The sequence below is a fragment of the Paramormyrops kingsleyae genome, unplaced genomic scaffold (genome assembly GCF_048594095.1).
Source record: "Paramormyrops kingsleyae isolate MSU_618 unplaced genomic scaffold, PKINGS_0.4 ups29, whole genome shotgun sequence".
NCBI lineage: Eukaryota > Metazoa > Chordata > Actinopteri > Osteoglossiformes > Mormyridae > Paramormyrops > Paramormyrops kingsleyae.
The window spans coordinates 1,430,085-1,444,488 of record NW_027325967.1 but is presented as its reverse complement, the minus strand read 5'-3'; the positions used below and the strand labels follow the sequence as shown (position 1 = coordinate 1,444,488).

Sequence of the window (14,404 nt, the reverse complement as noted above, 5' to 3'; positions counted from 1 at the left end):
CCACCCTTTTTATATGTCTGAGATTGTTTAAGGTTCAGTGACAGACTCATATTTGTCTTAAGTTGCTTATTCTATAGCGCAGATAGTATAGGGCAGAGGTCTCCAACTCCGGTCCTGGAGGGCTACTATCCAGTAGGTTTTCTATCCAACCTGACTTCTGATGAGCCACACCTGTTTTTGGATAAATACCAGGAACAGGTGTCAACTCATCAGAAGCAAGTAGGATAGAAAACTTCTGGATAGTAGCTCTCCAGGACTGGAGATGGAGACCCCTGCTATAGGGAATGAGGCAGCGTTGTATCCTGGATGATTATCAGTCACCCACAGGGTGCACCATGTGCAAGTGCCCAATCCTACACAAGGCAATTGAAAGATACCAATTACCCACGTCTTTGGAATGTGACAGGACACACCCAGTGGAGACCTGAGCTACAAGAAGATATCACCTCTGTTCTGTGCGGAGTTGCAAAGCCCTCACTAGTTTTATTAAACATTTTAAAATAATGAGTTTGCTTAGAATAAATAGAGGTTAGATTTAAATGTTTGTCTACCGCATGTTAAACTTACTGTGGCAGCATGGTTGTCCCCCGGTGCTACAGGGCCAACCCATTCATTGTTCACAGCAAGCGATACAGTACGATAAATAATTGTCTGCTACTGTAGGTGTGTTTGTGTGTGCGCGTGCGTGTCTGGTTCAGAATCAGTTTATTTGCCAAATGTACAAGCACACAAGAATTTCACCTGGTGATGCAACACAATAAAATTTGGTACAACTGGACAGCAGCAGCAATAAAATGAAAAACGGAAAATTGAGTTAACGGTATAAGTATAACACTGACTTGTGTATAAGATTATTAAGGATGTTTACGGCTTTCAGAAAATAGTTAAGGTGTCTGGTGGTCCTGGAGCTGAATGAGCGGAACCTGTGAACAGTGTGGTGCCGACTGAAGAGGAAGTGGGCGAGATGGTGTGAGTCCGACTCAACGTTTTTGGCTGGCTTCCCGGCTCTCGCGTCGTGCTGGACCCCCGCAGGCACATGCTCCTAGCCTGCCAGCCTCCTAGCTGATCACACGGTACGTTTCAGCCTGTGTTTTATTGCAGCATCGGGTGATGGTACCATACAGTGATAAATGAGATGAGGACGCTTATAATAGTGGCTCTGTAGGTAGCGCATCTGGCGCTATTCTCACGCTCACGCAAAAAAAAAATAATTAAAAATCGTACGGCAAATCTGTTTTCTATTATAAAACCTAAAATTGGATAACAAATATGGATCAAAAGCGTTGGGGTAGTATGAAAACCCTACAGATTATGTACAAAGTAATAAAACTGTTACACGTACGTAAAGGCCTATGTATGCGCGGATTTGTCTCGAATGGAAAATCTCACGCCAGCCGTTTTTCGCGGCAGCCCGAGGAAAAATATTCTCTGATGAGTTACTTTGATGGTGGCGGTGTTGTGAGTCTCCCATCCCAAGTCTCAGCTGATTGTTTTCCCCAAGAGCTTGACAGACTTTACAACTTATAACCTGGGGCTGATAAGTCGTGGAGGATGTGGATGCTTCCTCACTAAAATAGGAGGAAACGTGCTGCTGAGAGTTTTGTTAATTTGGTCTTAGTAGTGTTACTGGTTATTTAAAAATTAGCAAAATATGTAGTTTAGTTCTGTCTCTTCTAGTTTCGTGTCTGGCACTGTTTACACATTTATGCCTGAAGGCTTTTTATTTAATGAATGCCTTCAACGGCAACATAACATGCCCTCACAGGTATAAAATCTGTTTGCACGTATTTCGCTGGTAACTCTCCGGCGGGTATTCCTAAGGGCACACGCGTCATTCTCCGAAATCTCCAGCTGGCAGAAAGTGCTTATTGCTGTGCACTATCGTTTTTAAGCTAAACTGACGCTCTATGCATGGAATGCTTTTTTCAAAAGGGAGTTGCCGAAACAACTAAACAACAATGCACTAAACAAAGATGAATCAAATTACATTCCCCCCAGCTATAACGTCCTATCTTCTCTATATAATATACCAAAGTAGGCGATAACATCGCGGGATGTTTATATGACTTTCAGTTGAATGTCATATATATGCAAGTTAGCATCCTGTAAATTGTTTCATTGTAAATATTGAAAAGCCTGGCATTTATATTTTTAATGGCATTTGCTCCGCCACTTTCCAATGAATTAAAAACGAGGTTTATATATGATGAACGCAAATACTAAAAGGGTCATGCAAAGGCGCGGCTTCTCAGAAGGAGGATTGTTCCAGTGGTGTTGATGGTGAGCTGAGTAACTTCCTCGAATATATCTTGAAGAAAAAAAAACACTGGCTTTCGAAACTTCCTTAAATGCTCAATTCAGTTTCCCTATGTTTCCCCTTGAAATGCGCGTTCACGATCAAATTTGAAATCAATACGCTAGATGGCAGACTTCCGAGAATTTCAATCCGGGTTTTGAAGCCTTTCTATATACATAAATATTCCGTTCACCATGCACGTTTTAAACGTCAAGTAACCACGATTGTATTTCTTTCCTGTTTATATGGCATTGTGTATTATACCAGATTTACAATAAATTAAAAAAGACATACGTTAATAAACAGCTGTCATGAAATGCTCGTATCGTCTTGGTCTCGCCAGCACATGAAATGTCTAAAGAATTTGCTTCTATAACACGATTGCTATGAATCAACACATAAATAATGACTCGTATAAATAGATTTACACTGCTCATAATCCAAACTATCATATTGATCTACATACAGAAGTTCGTGATACTGGATTAAAAATTTTTTTTTCTATTATTATTGATTATTATTAAGTATTGATTGGTTACACTTAGCTGTCTATGCATCTATGTTATACTGACAGTGAAATACTCTCCAATGTACCACTCTCACTGCTAATATACAGGGGAAACCAATCTGCCCAGTGGCCAGGCAAAATGGTTCCCCCTGCTATAAGGAATAAGCAGTAATTCCCAGGCACTATATTGAGCACACTGATCTGTCTATAGGTCCATGTGATACTAACAGTTATATCGGCACTAATTTATATACAACTGTAACACATAAACATTGATCCTAATGCGCCAGTTACAGTGTACTATTTACATATATATTTTACATTATTCTAAAATCAGGAACCCTGCATACACCATTGCCAGATATGTGCAATTTAATTTTGATAATGTATTTAACCAAGTGACATAAATGTTTATTTACATTTTTGATAGAATGGTAACATTGTAATGCACGTTTTTTTCACTGCGCTTTAACTGCGCTTCTTAGAACGTGATTCACCGACGCACTAATACATGCTGCAAATAGGCCCAAGATATCGAAAAGGTGCACAGCATTAGGCTTGTGTTTTTGTGTTTTATCTTGTCCCACTGACAAAAATTAACTGCACAGTTTTTAATCATCACAGACAAGTGTAAAAGTTGGACTAAATATTGTTCATTACCACCCACCAATAAAAAGCAATTACTAAGTACTACACACAGGCTAAAATGAATCAATAATAGCATTTATGAATCATGTACAGTAATGCTACAGCTTACAAAACCATAGTTTAAACACTTCATCGTGACCTTCTGACATAAGGAAAAATGTCTTGCAAGGTGCTTAAATTAATCTGTGTTTTGATGTTATTAATAATATCAGTTTGGGTTATTCATTGTATTACTGTTAATATTATTTTTAGTCTTTTACATAGAGTAGCAACAAAAGTATGTTATTAATCCTGAACTTAGAGCTTCATTCAATACTTTGCGTGCAATGTATAACAACCTATGGCACTTTACTGAATTAATTCAGGAATAATTCACTATTTTTATTTCTAATATGTTTTCTCTTAATAACATAATAGATGTTCTTTTTCTAACTACAGATTAAACAATGCTCAGAATGTCAATCAAAGAAGACTGTCAAATCCATAGAAGAGCACCCACCCATCATTGTAAGTCTTCATTATTTGATATTTGATTAGTATGTTGTATGACTTTTAAATTGAACAACTGATATATTTTTTGATATATGACATTTTGTCTGACAGGTAACTGAACCATGGGAGTTAATTGGCATGGATCTTGTGGGCAAATTGGCCATGACGGACAGGGGAAACCAGTACATATGTGTGCTGATAGATTATTTCACGAAGTGGGTGGAAACATTTCCACTGCCATCGAAAAATGCTGAAGATGTCACTATGTGCATAGTGAACTTTTGCTACAGATTTGGTGCACCGAAAAGGATTCTGACAGATCAGGGAAGGGAATTTGTACACAAGGTTAGATATATATATATATATATATTAGTGCTGTCAAACGATTAAAATTTTTAATCAGATTAATCACAGGGTTGCTGTGGATTAATTTAGATTAATCACGATTAAATATCATTCATTTTTAATCTATATTAATCACAATTCATTTTACATGAGCAAACGGACTCAAGAAAAAAGGGAATATATATGCACTTAACATGTTTATTGAACATCTTGAACACGAGTCGGATGCATTCCATCTGCCACAGAAGTGCAATACCATGAACCCATATCAAAAAGCAAGATTTTTTCTGAGCCGGACAACTTGTCATATTTAAGGTACCTCAGTTTATCTTCGTTCACTTACAATTAGCCCGAACTACCGTAAATCCGACAAATAATCCGACTAATCATGAAATCCAATTCTAGCCCAGTTAATTGCCATTATTAGCAATATCAGTTAACACATTACGCGCGGTGCTTTACGTATAAAACTCCGTAGCAACACGTCCACAGATAAGTTGGACGGTATAATTTGTGCGACTGATTTAATGAGCCATAAATGAGAAGTAGTGCTTAAACAGTATAAAACTACAACTTTCCCTTCTGTTGATAAAAGGCGCAGCCATCTTGGATTCTGAACTCGGGATCCTCTGTGCTGCTCCGAGATATTTCTCGGATCTCCGAGAAACGGGAGCGCATATGTTGTCACTTCCGGCTTCAAAACTCCAGAATACAACTCGGAATACGAGTTCCCAGGGCAAATGGAATGCACTAAAACTGGCCGAAATGGGTTGACAGAGACATTTCAGGGATTTAGAGTCATTCTGCACTGCAGATGGGTTAATTGCGTAAAAAATTTTAATCAGATTAATCATGATGATGGATTAATCCGCGTTAACCCGTTAATTTCGACAGCCCTAATATATATATATATGTGTTGTTTAGTTTGTCATTTCCTAAGTATAATACATTATATACATTTGCTATTTATTATTTTTTCCAAACCTTTTTTTAAATTTGCAATTTTGAACTGGGTGTGGTCAATAGTGTATAGAACAATAGTAACATTTACATTTTATACAGACACACTCCAACAAATTGTAAAAGCAATGAACACGAAGAAAAGTGAAGTGATCTCTAAATTTTTTCCATGGCTATATATACTTGTTCTTAACAAGTTATTTAAGATTATACTTTTTGCCTGGCCACTGGGCAGATTGGTTTCCCCTGTATATTAGCAGTGACAGTGGTATATTGGAGAGTATTTCACTGCCAGTATCACATGGACCTATAGACAGATCAGTCTGCTCAATATAGTGCCTGGGAATTACTGCTTATTCCTTATAGCAGGGGGAACCATTTTGCCTGGCCACTGGGCAGATTGGTTTCCCCTGTATATTAGCAGTGACAGTGGTACATTGGAGAGTATTTCACTGCCAGTATCACATTGACCTATAGACAGATCAGTGTGCTCAATATAGTGCCTGGGAATTACTGCTTATTCCTTATAGCAGGGGGAACCATTTTGCCTGGCCACTGGGCAGATTGGTTTCCCCTGTATATTAGCAGTGAGAGTGGTACATTGGAGAGTATTTCACTGCCAGTATCACATGGACCTATAGACAGATCAGTGTGTTCAATACAGTGCCTGGGAATTACTGCTTATTCCTTATAGCAGGGGGAACCATTTTGCCTGGCCACTGGGCAGATTGGTTTCCCCTGTATATTAGCAGTGAGAGTGGTACATTGGAGAGTATTTCACTGTCAGTATAACATAGATGCATAGACAGCTAAGTGTAACCAATCAATACTTAATAATAATCAATAATAATAGAAAAAATTTTTTTTAATCCAGTATCACGAACTTCTGTATGTAGATCAATATGATAGTTTGGATTATGAGCAGTGTAAATCTATTTATACGAGTCATTATTTATGTGTTGATTCATAGCAATCGTGTTATAGAAGCAAATTCTTTAGACATTTCATGTGCTGGCGAGACCAAGACGATACGAGCATTTCATGACAGCTGTTTATTAACGTATGTCTTTTTTAATTTATTGTAAATCTGGTATAATACACAATGCCATATAAACAGGAAAGAAATACAATCGTGGTTACTTGACGTTTAAAACGTGCATGGTGAACGGAATATTTATGTATATAGAAAGGCTTCAAAACCCGGATTGAAATTCTCGGAAGTCTGCCATCTAGCGTATTGATTTCAAATTACTGCTCTAAAAATCCCAATCACCAGCAAACACAATTTAAGTTTCTTCACAGGTTGTACCCCACTCCCCGGAAATGCCATCTCATGGGCTTAGAGCCTGACCCCATATGTCATTTTTGTCCCCTTCAGGTCCCTAAATGTCTTCGATGTCCTCCACGGAAAGAGCTGCCAGACACACGACCCTCCACTTCTCCCATCCGTCCATCGTGTAGCCAGCTGCGCATGTTCCTGCAGAACAGTCAGGTTCCCCTGAACCTGGGCTTCTCGTCGAGAAGATGGTGTCAATTGCGTTGAGAGACCAGTTGATCAAATCCATAACTTCCTTAGTTTTGAAGAGCAGGGCTGAGAGAGTCTCTCAAGTATAGACAGTAAGACAGTAGACTAGACGAGACGAGAGAAGCAAAGCAGGGAAGATAAGGGGAGGGAGAGGGAGAGAAGTGCGTCCGCCTCCGATGAGAGCTCAGTGAAGGATGGTTGCAACCTCGTTGTCACTCTGGGTGAGATCCTCACACGGGATCTTCTCACCCACCTAGGTTGAGTTGAAGGGGTTTACCAATTTGCTGTTATGGAAGCGTAGTAGACTCTGTAAATTTTTTGTAAATGGTCCCTTTTGTTTTTTACACCTCTTTCCACGTCCTGACCGGCCTCCCGCTGTATTTCTACGGCGTCCTGAGCCTTGCTGACCCCTGCTGGTTGCCACCGGGGTGGGAGTAGACGCAGTGGCGGCAGACATGGTCATGGAGCTGGCTGCCGGCGGCCCAGTGCGGCATTTCCTCTGACGGCCTCCACTACTGGTACTGGTTCGTCCTTTGGGATTAAAAAGACAGGGGACAGCACATTTAATTAAACTGAATCCTTATGTCACTCTACAACAAAACTACATCACAGATATCACACTTGGCAGTCAGTATTGCACATTGAGAAAAATTCTGCCATCTTATTGGATACAGGAAATATAGGCTTGGGAGACTTATGCGCTGGTCTTGAATTGGGCCGCCTGCGTTTCAACAGGGGAACTTGACCTATAAAAACATGACAGTTGGTGCACAGATTCCCTGATATGCAGAACAACAGCGAAAAACAACGCTGGAAAGGTTCATGTGCACCAAATATAGCAGCCTGCTCAATCCAAATGCTGACATCAGGAACTGACTATTAAGTAAAATCATTTATATATCTTTCAATTTCCATAAATTGCATTATTAGTATTAGGGATTGCATCTTCACTCTCAAGTTATCGAAACTAGGATTTCTGCTTTTTCTTTTTTTTTTTTTGTGATCAAATTTTAATTGGAGATTTTATAACAAAGAACAAGACGGAACAGAACAAAACACACTCGACCCCCCCCCCCCCCCAATACACTCTGAGACAGCACCTCAAAGGAAAAGAGACAAAGGACCAACAGTGGTCACCGGCAGCACCCAGCCCCAAAGAGTGCAGCTAAAAACTGAGGAGAAAAGAAATAACATACTTAAATCAGTAAGAAATGTCAAAATTAGGAAAGTAAAAATCAAAACAAAAAACAAGGGATACGGCCTCAGGACGTGACCCACAGCCAGTCCTTTACCAGTTGCACGTCATGGAGCCAGCTCTGGATCGTAGAACCAGACGAGTTGTTAATCCAGGCTGCAGAGAGTTCCAGCAGAAGAAGATCAAGGAAGGTGGACTTCCAAACAGTGGGAATGGCACGATCAGGAGACTTCCAGACAGTGGGAATGGCACGATCAGGAGACTTCCAGACAGTGGGAATGGCACGATCAGGAGACTTCCAGACAGTGGGAATGGCACGATCAGGAGACTTCCAGACAGTGGGAATGGCACGATCAGGAGACTTCCAAACAGTGGGAATGGCACGATCAGGAGACTTCCAGACAGTGGGAATGGCACGATCAGGAGACTTCCAGACAGTGGGAATGGCACGATCAGGAGACTTCCAGACAGTGGGAATGGCACGATCAGGAGACTTCCAGACAGTGGGAATGGCACGATCAGGAGACTTCCAACGAGAGGCTAATAACAACTTAGCCGCTAAGGAGGCGGATATCAGGAGCCTCCGCTGGAAGCGAGAGAGAGAAGAGAAGAGAAGTCCAGGAGAAGAAGGACCACGGGAGACAGAGGGATGGGAGAGGAAAGAACTGATGAGAGAGATCTGGCCACATAATCCCAAAGAGCAGGCGCTGGAGGACAGTCCCAGAACATATGGAGAAAGGTACCAGGGACCTGAAGGGGACAAAAATGACATATGGGGTCAGGCTCTAAGCCCATGAGATGGCATTTCCGGGGAGTGGGGTACAACCTGTGAAGAAACTTAAATTGTGTTTGCTGGTGATTGGGATTTTTAGAGCAGTTTTTAATATTATGAAAAATAACACTCCAAGATAGGACAGGGTTTGGAGAGAGCTCCCCCTGCCAGACAGAAATCATGGGGAGAGGTTTATGAGAGGATCTGCAGAGGAGAGAATAGAGACAGGACACGGGCTTAGAAACAGGTGAAAGGACAGAGCAAATCTGCACAGCGGGTGAAGAGGAAGAAGCAAGGAAAAAGAGATATTACAGGCCCTAAGCATGGACCTCAGCTGGAGGTAGAAAAAGTATGAGGAAGAAGGAAGATCGAATGTGACCTTAACCCCAAAGGACGAACCAGCACCAGTAGTGGAGGCCGTCGGAGGAAATGCCGCACTGGGCCGCCGGCACCCAGCTCCATGACCATGTCTGCCGCCACTGCGTCTACTCCCACCCCGGTGGCAACCAGCAGGGGTCAGCAGGGCTCAGGACGCCGTAGAAATACAATTCAATTCAATTCAATTCAAAAAACTTTATTTGTCCCCGAGGGGCAATTTAAAAGGCACAGAGGAGCAACGCACACAAATAACAGTAGTAACACAACAGATGACACACACACATAATGAACTATGAACAAAATAAATAAAGCTTAAAGTACAGAGGCAATAAGATGCATGATGATGAAAGTGGGAAAAAAAAAAGAGAGAGATGAGAGACTCAGATCAGAGGAGGTCTGGATTGTAGGGGGAGGGGAGGTGGGAGTGTGAGGTGATAATGGTGGGTTTGGGGGGGTGTCAGGAATTCAAAAGAAGGACAGCTTTAGGAACAAAGGTGGCCCTCCTCCTCTGTGTCCTGCAACCGGGACATCGGAGCCGACGTTTGGAGGGGAGCCACTCAAAGGCAGAGTTCAGCGGGTGTGATGGGTCTTTAATGATTTTGAGTGCTAGCCTGTGTGTCTGCTGGTCGCAGATGTGTGATATGGATCTCAAGGGCAGACCAATAATCTTAGAGCACATGCTGACAGTGCTCTGTAGCCGATTTCTGTGCTGCATGCTGGTGGAATGGAACCAGCAGATGATGGAGAATGAGATGACATTCTCTATGAAGGAGTAGTAAAAGGACCGTAAAATGTCTTTCCTGACTCCAAAGGAATTGAGCTTCCTAAGGAGGTATTGCCGCTGATGACACTTCCTAAGAATCTCAATTCAGCAGATGGTCAAAGATGGTGGCCAGATATTTATACTCCTGGACTAGCTCTACTGGTTTATGTTGGAGTCAAAACTCCGCCGGGTCCGTTGATGAGAAGAGACTCACTGCACACCAGAGGAGTTGTTGCCAGTTACCAGTTTATTATCTTATTCTGATTGCAATCAGGGAGCACACATCTCACACACGTACAGAATGTACAGCAAGAGGAGTGAGCTCGATCCACAGGTATCGAGTCTGCCCCTTTATAGGCCTTCTGGGGTGACAACCCCCCTTCTTCTCTTCGGTACTTTCCCCTGCTCATGACAACAGCACATTCCAACCTTTATTCAACCCGTCTGGTACATCTCTGAAAATAATTGTTCTGACATTATAGTCTGATTGGCCAGCAAGCTTTTGATAGGTAATATGTCTTAATATAATGTTCTGACGTTATGGTATGATCTGCCCGCAAGCCCTTTAGCCAGTAGGTTCATGTCCCCGTCTCTTGTCTGGCACCTGATTAATATAAACATTAGTCAAATGCTAAGTTCCTGTTTTTATGCACATTCTGTTCCTACTGGTCTGCACCTGCATCGGTAAGCTCTTTCCATAGTGCAGGGCCAGTATCAATTCCCCTTTTCTGTTATGATTAATGATAGATAAGCTTCGGTTAGATATTAGTGGCTGCGTGTCTGCACATATGTCTTTTATTAGATATTAGTAGTTATACAAGCGCACTCAATCATTAACCCCTCATTTACCATAGATGAAGGTGGTAACTGCTGCAGCCATGTCTCTCTGCTTGTTGGAGTAAGTCACGTTTAGTTCCAGACATGAGGTGTCACACCAGCCCACAAACTTCTGCAGAGCGTGACCATGGTTGTGTGAGGGGCCTGACAGCAGAGTCAGGAGGATGGAGTCATCAGCGTACTTCACCAGATGGCAGTTGGGCTGTGTGTTTCTGCAGTCATCCGTGTATAAGATGAAGAGCAGAGGAGACAGCACGCATCCTTGTGGTGACCCGGTAGAGGTATAACGGAGGTCAGAGAGAGTATTGTTTACCTCTGTGATCTGTTGGTCAGAAAGTCCAATATCCACAGGATTAACTGGTTGTCCAGATGAAAGTTGAGGGAGAGTTTAGTAGCCAGGATGTGGGGTTGCAGAGTGTTGAATGCTGAGGAAAAGTCGGCAAACAAGAGTCTAACTGATGAGTTAGGCTGCTCCAGATGTTTATGCATGGTGTCTATAATGAATGATTTTGCGTCGTCAACACCTCTGTCTGTGCGATATGCAAACTGAAGCGGGTCCATATAGGGGTTAGTTGTTCTGATGATGTGGTGTTTTACGACCCTTTCCATGGCTTTCATCACTAGAGAGGTGAGAGCCACGGGCCGAAGATCATTCAGAACTTTGGTTATACTTTTTTTTTTTTTTATAATTCAAGTTTTTATTGTTTTCATTCGGTACATGACAGTGTCATCCAAAACAGGTTACAAATTTTACAGGTACTACACATCAGGGCAGAAAGTGCACAGTGGCTATAACCAACAGGTTCAAACGGGACAGTAATTAATTAATTAATTAATTAATTAAGGAGGGAGAAGTAAATAATCTCACCAAAAAAAAAAAATAAATAAAAAATAAAAATAATAACAATATGAGAAGTTACTGTGTCACTTGTGAAGACAGAGATATAAAAGACCAAAAGTCTTCCCAAACCGGAGTACCCTCCCGAACCCCTGCTGTATTCTTAGAATGCAGTTTGTAGAGCAAACGTTCGTACGCAGCTGTCTTAGTCATCATAATGACCCATTCTTTTAAGTCTGGGGTGTCGGGAGTCTTCCAACGTCTCAAAATAACTCTAGCCGCCACAGAGACCCCCACCATAATCACAGAGAACCCTCCCTTTGTAAGATTTGGCATCTGCTCCCTGTCACCCAATAGACACAGCCTTGGTGAAAATGGTATTGTCTTTCCAAGCCATTTGCTCATAATATTCAAAGTTTGGCGCCATAAAGGCCGAATAAGTGGGCAGTCCCAGATACAATGAATAAAAGTACCTATGTCCTTTTGACATTTCCAGCAAACATTATTATCAGTCAAACCCATTCTATGAAGCCTATGAGGCGTCAAATAAAACCTATGTGTAATTTTATACTGTGTAAATTGTCCTTTAGCTTCTCTTATATATTTGCCAGTATTTGACAAAATTCGTTTCCACTCCTCGTCCCCAATAACAGTCCCAATATCCTTCTCCCATATTGTCTTTATATTAAGGCAATCATTACTGAGCAAATGGTTGGTAGTCCTGTAGAATACAGAGGCTTTCATCCGAAAATGGGGCAGTGTCAGAAAATCCAAGATATGATTCCCATCTATGCGCTGAATTTTGGTGAGAACACAATTTCTAATCTGAAGATATTTCCAAAAATTATCTTTCCCCTTTAAATCATACTTCTGTACGAGATTATTATAAGACATAAATACACCTTGGTCAAACAGATCAGTCACAGTACACAAACCACTCATATGCCATTTCTTCCAGTATATTGGTGATTTCCCAATACTAATAGCCGAATTGTACCACAGGGAAGAGTATGGTTGCTTACAATGTGATAATTTATACATCTTGTGAATCTTTGCCCATATCTCTCTCGAGTGCTTCATAACAGGATTTGTGATCATATCCGAACTCTGAGACAGGCGTTCGATAGGGCTATATGGCCATGACAAAGTTTTTTCAATAGTAACCCATTCTAATTGAGTAGTATTGTGCCAATGCATGGCTAATTTGGCCATTTCGAATGATATCTGATATAGCCGAGGATCTGGTAATCCCAACCCTCCCTTATCACGAGGCGCACATAATTTACTAAGCTTTATCCTAGGCCTTTTTCCGCTCCATAAAAAATGTTTAACCATCATACCGTATTGAGTAAACACCGATTGTGGTATTGTAAGCGGCAGCATCATAAGCAAATAGTTAAACTGAGGTGAGACCACCATCTTAATTACATTTACCTTCCCCCATAAAGTTAACTGAATTTTCCCCCATTTATCAAAATTATTTCTTATATTTTGTAAAAGTGGCGCCATATTTAGCATGGGGATCTCTTCCAACTCCCTGCTTACCTTGATACCCAAATAATTTATCCCACTCGGAATCCATCTAAAGCCAAATTTAGTTACCATATTTGCATTACATATTCCGGATATAGGCGCCGCCTCTGACTTTGTCCAGTTGATTTTATATCCAGACACCATAGAATAGGATTGAACCGTCTCCATTAAGTAAGGTAAGGATTTATCTGGATCTTTTACCAAAGCCAAAATGTCGTCGGCATATAAGAACAACTTGTGTTCTGTGCCGCCCCCTTGAACGCCTGAAATATTTGCGTTAGCCCTAATGGCCATGGCCAAAGGTTCCAGTGTAATATTGAACAATAATGGTGACAGCGGGCATCCCTGACGCGTCCCCCTGGTGAGGTCAAAAGACGGAGAAACTTTACCATTAGTAAACACGCACGCCTTAGGGGCCTTATACAATGTTCGAACCCACTTGATAAAACAAGGCCCAAACCCAAAATTTGATAACGTTGTAAATAGAAATTCCCAGTGCACCCTATCAAACGCCTTCTCCGCATCAAGTGAGAGAGCGACAATCGGGTCAGATTTTTCTCTGTTTAGCCAAATTAAATGAAGTAACCTTCTCATGTTATCCGTTGATGATCTATTCATCATAAATCCCACTTGATCCATGTTTATAATGCTGGATAGTACCTTCTCTAGCCGTAAAGCAAGAATTTTACTAAGGATCTTGCAATCAACATTGATGAGACTTATTGGCCGATAATTTGAGGGTTCGGTGGGGTCCCTATCTTTCTTAGGAATCACCGATATTAGAGCATCATTAAAAGACGGGGGCAGAGATCCACTAGCATATGCCTCATTATATACTTCTGTTAAAATGGGTGCAAGTAAATCTACATACTGTTTATAATATTCAACAGGAAACCCATCTATCCCTGCTGATTTTCCATTCTGCATAACAGATACAGCTTGTCTGACTTCAAGTTCCGTGATTGGGCCTTCTAACATATACATCTCCTCTGGGGACAATGTAGGCGTTTTAAGTCTGGAGAAGAAACTAAGCAATTCTTCCTGTTTAGGATTAATGTCCGCGGTATATAACTCTTCGTAAAATTTCCGTAATACATCGTTTATCTCCTCCGTTGACGTTACTATTGTGTTTCCTTTCTTAATAGCTGATATTAAATTACATGTAGTCCTTTGTTTCAACTGTCTAGCAAGCAGCTTACCAGTTTTCTCCCCTTCCCCATAAAAAGTAGTCCCCAATCTAAATAAGGCGTATTCCACCTTTTTATTATAAATTTCCTGTAATTCAAATTTAAGTTTACAAATATCTTGATATAA

The 14,404-nt window shown here is 41.2% G+C and overlaps 1 long non-coding RNA gene across 1 annotated transcript; it reads left to right on the top strand.

Moving 5' to 3' along the window:
* The first annotated feature begins 723 nt into the window (after positions 1-723).
* Positions 724-7,718, top strand: LOC140584021 (uncharacterized). Its single transcript, XR_011986073.1, has 3 exons — positions 724-1,073; positions 3,891-3,959; positions 6,628-7,718. It is a non-coding gene; the product is annotated as an uncharacterized lncRNA (long non-coding RNA).
* The last annotated feature ends 6,686 nt before the right edge of the window (positions 7,719-14,404 follow it).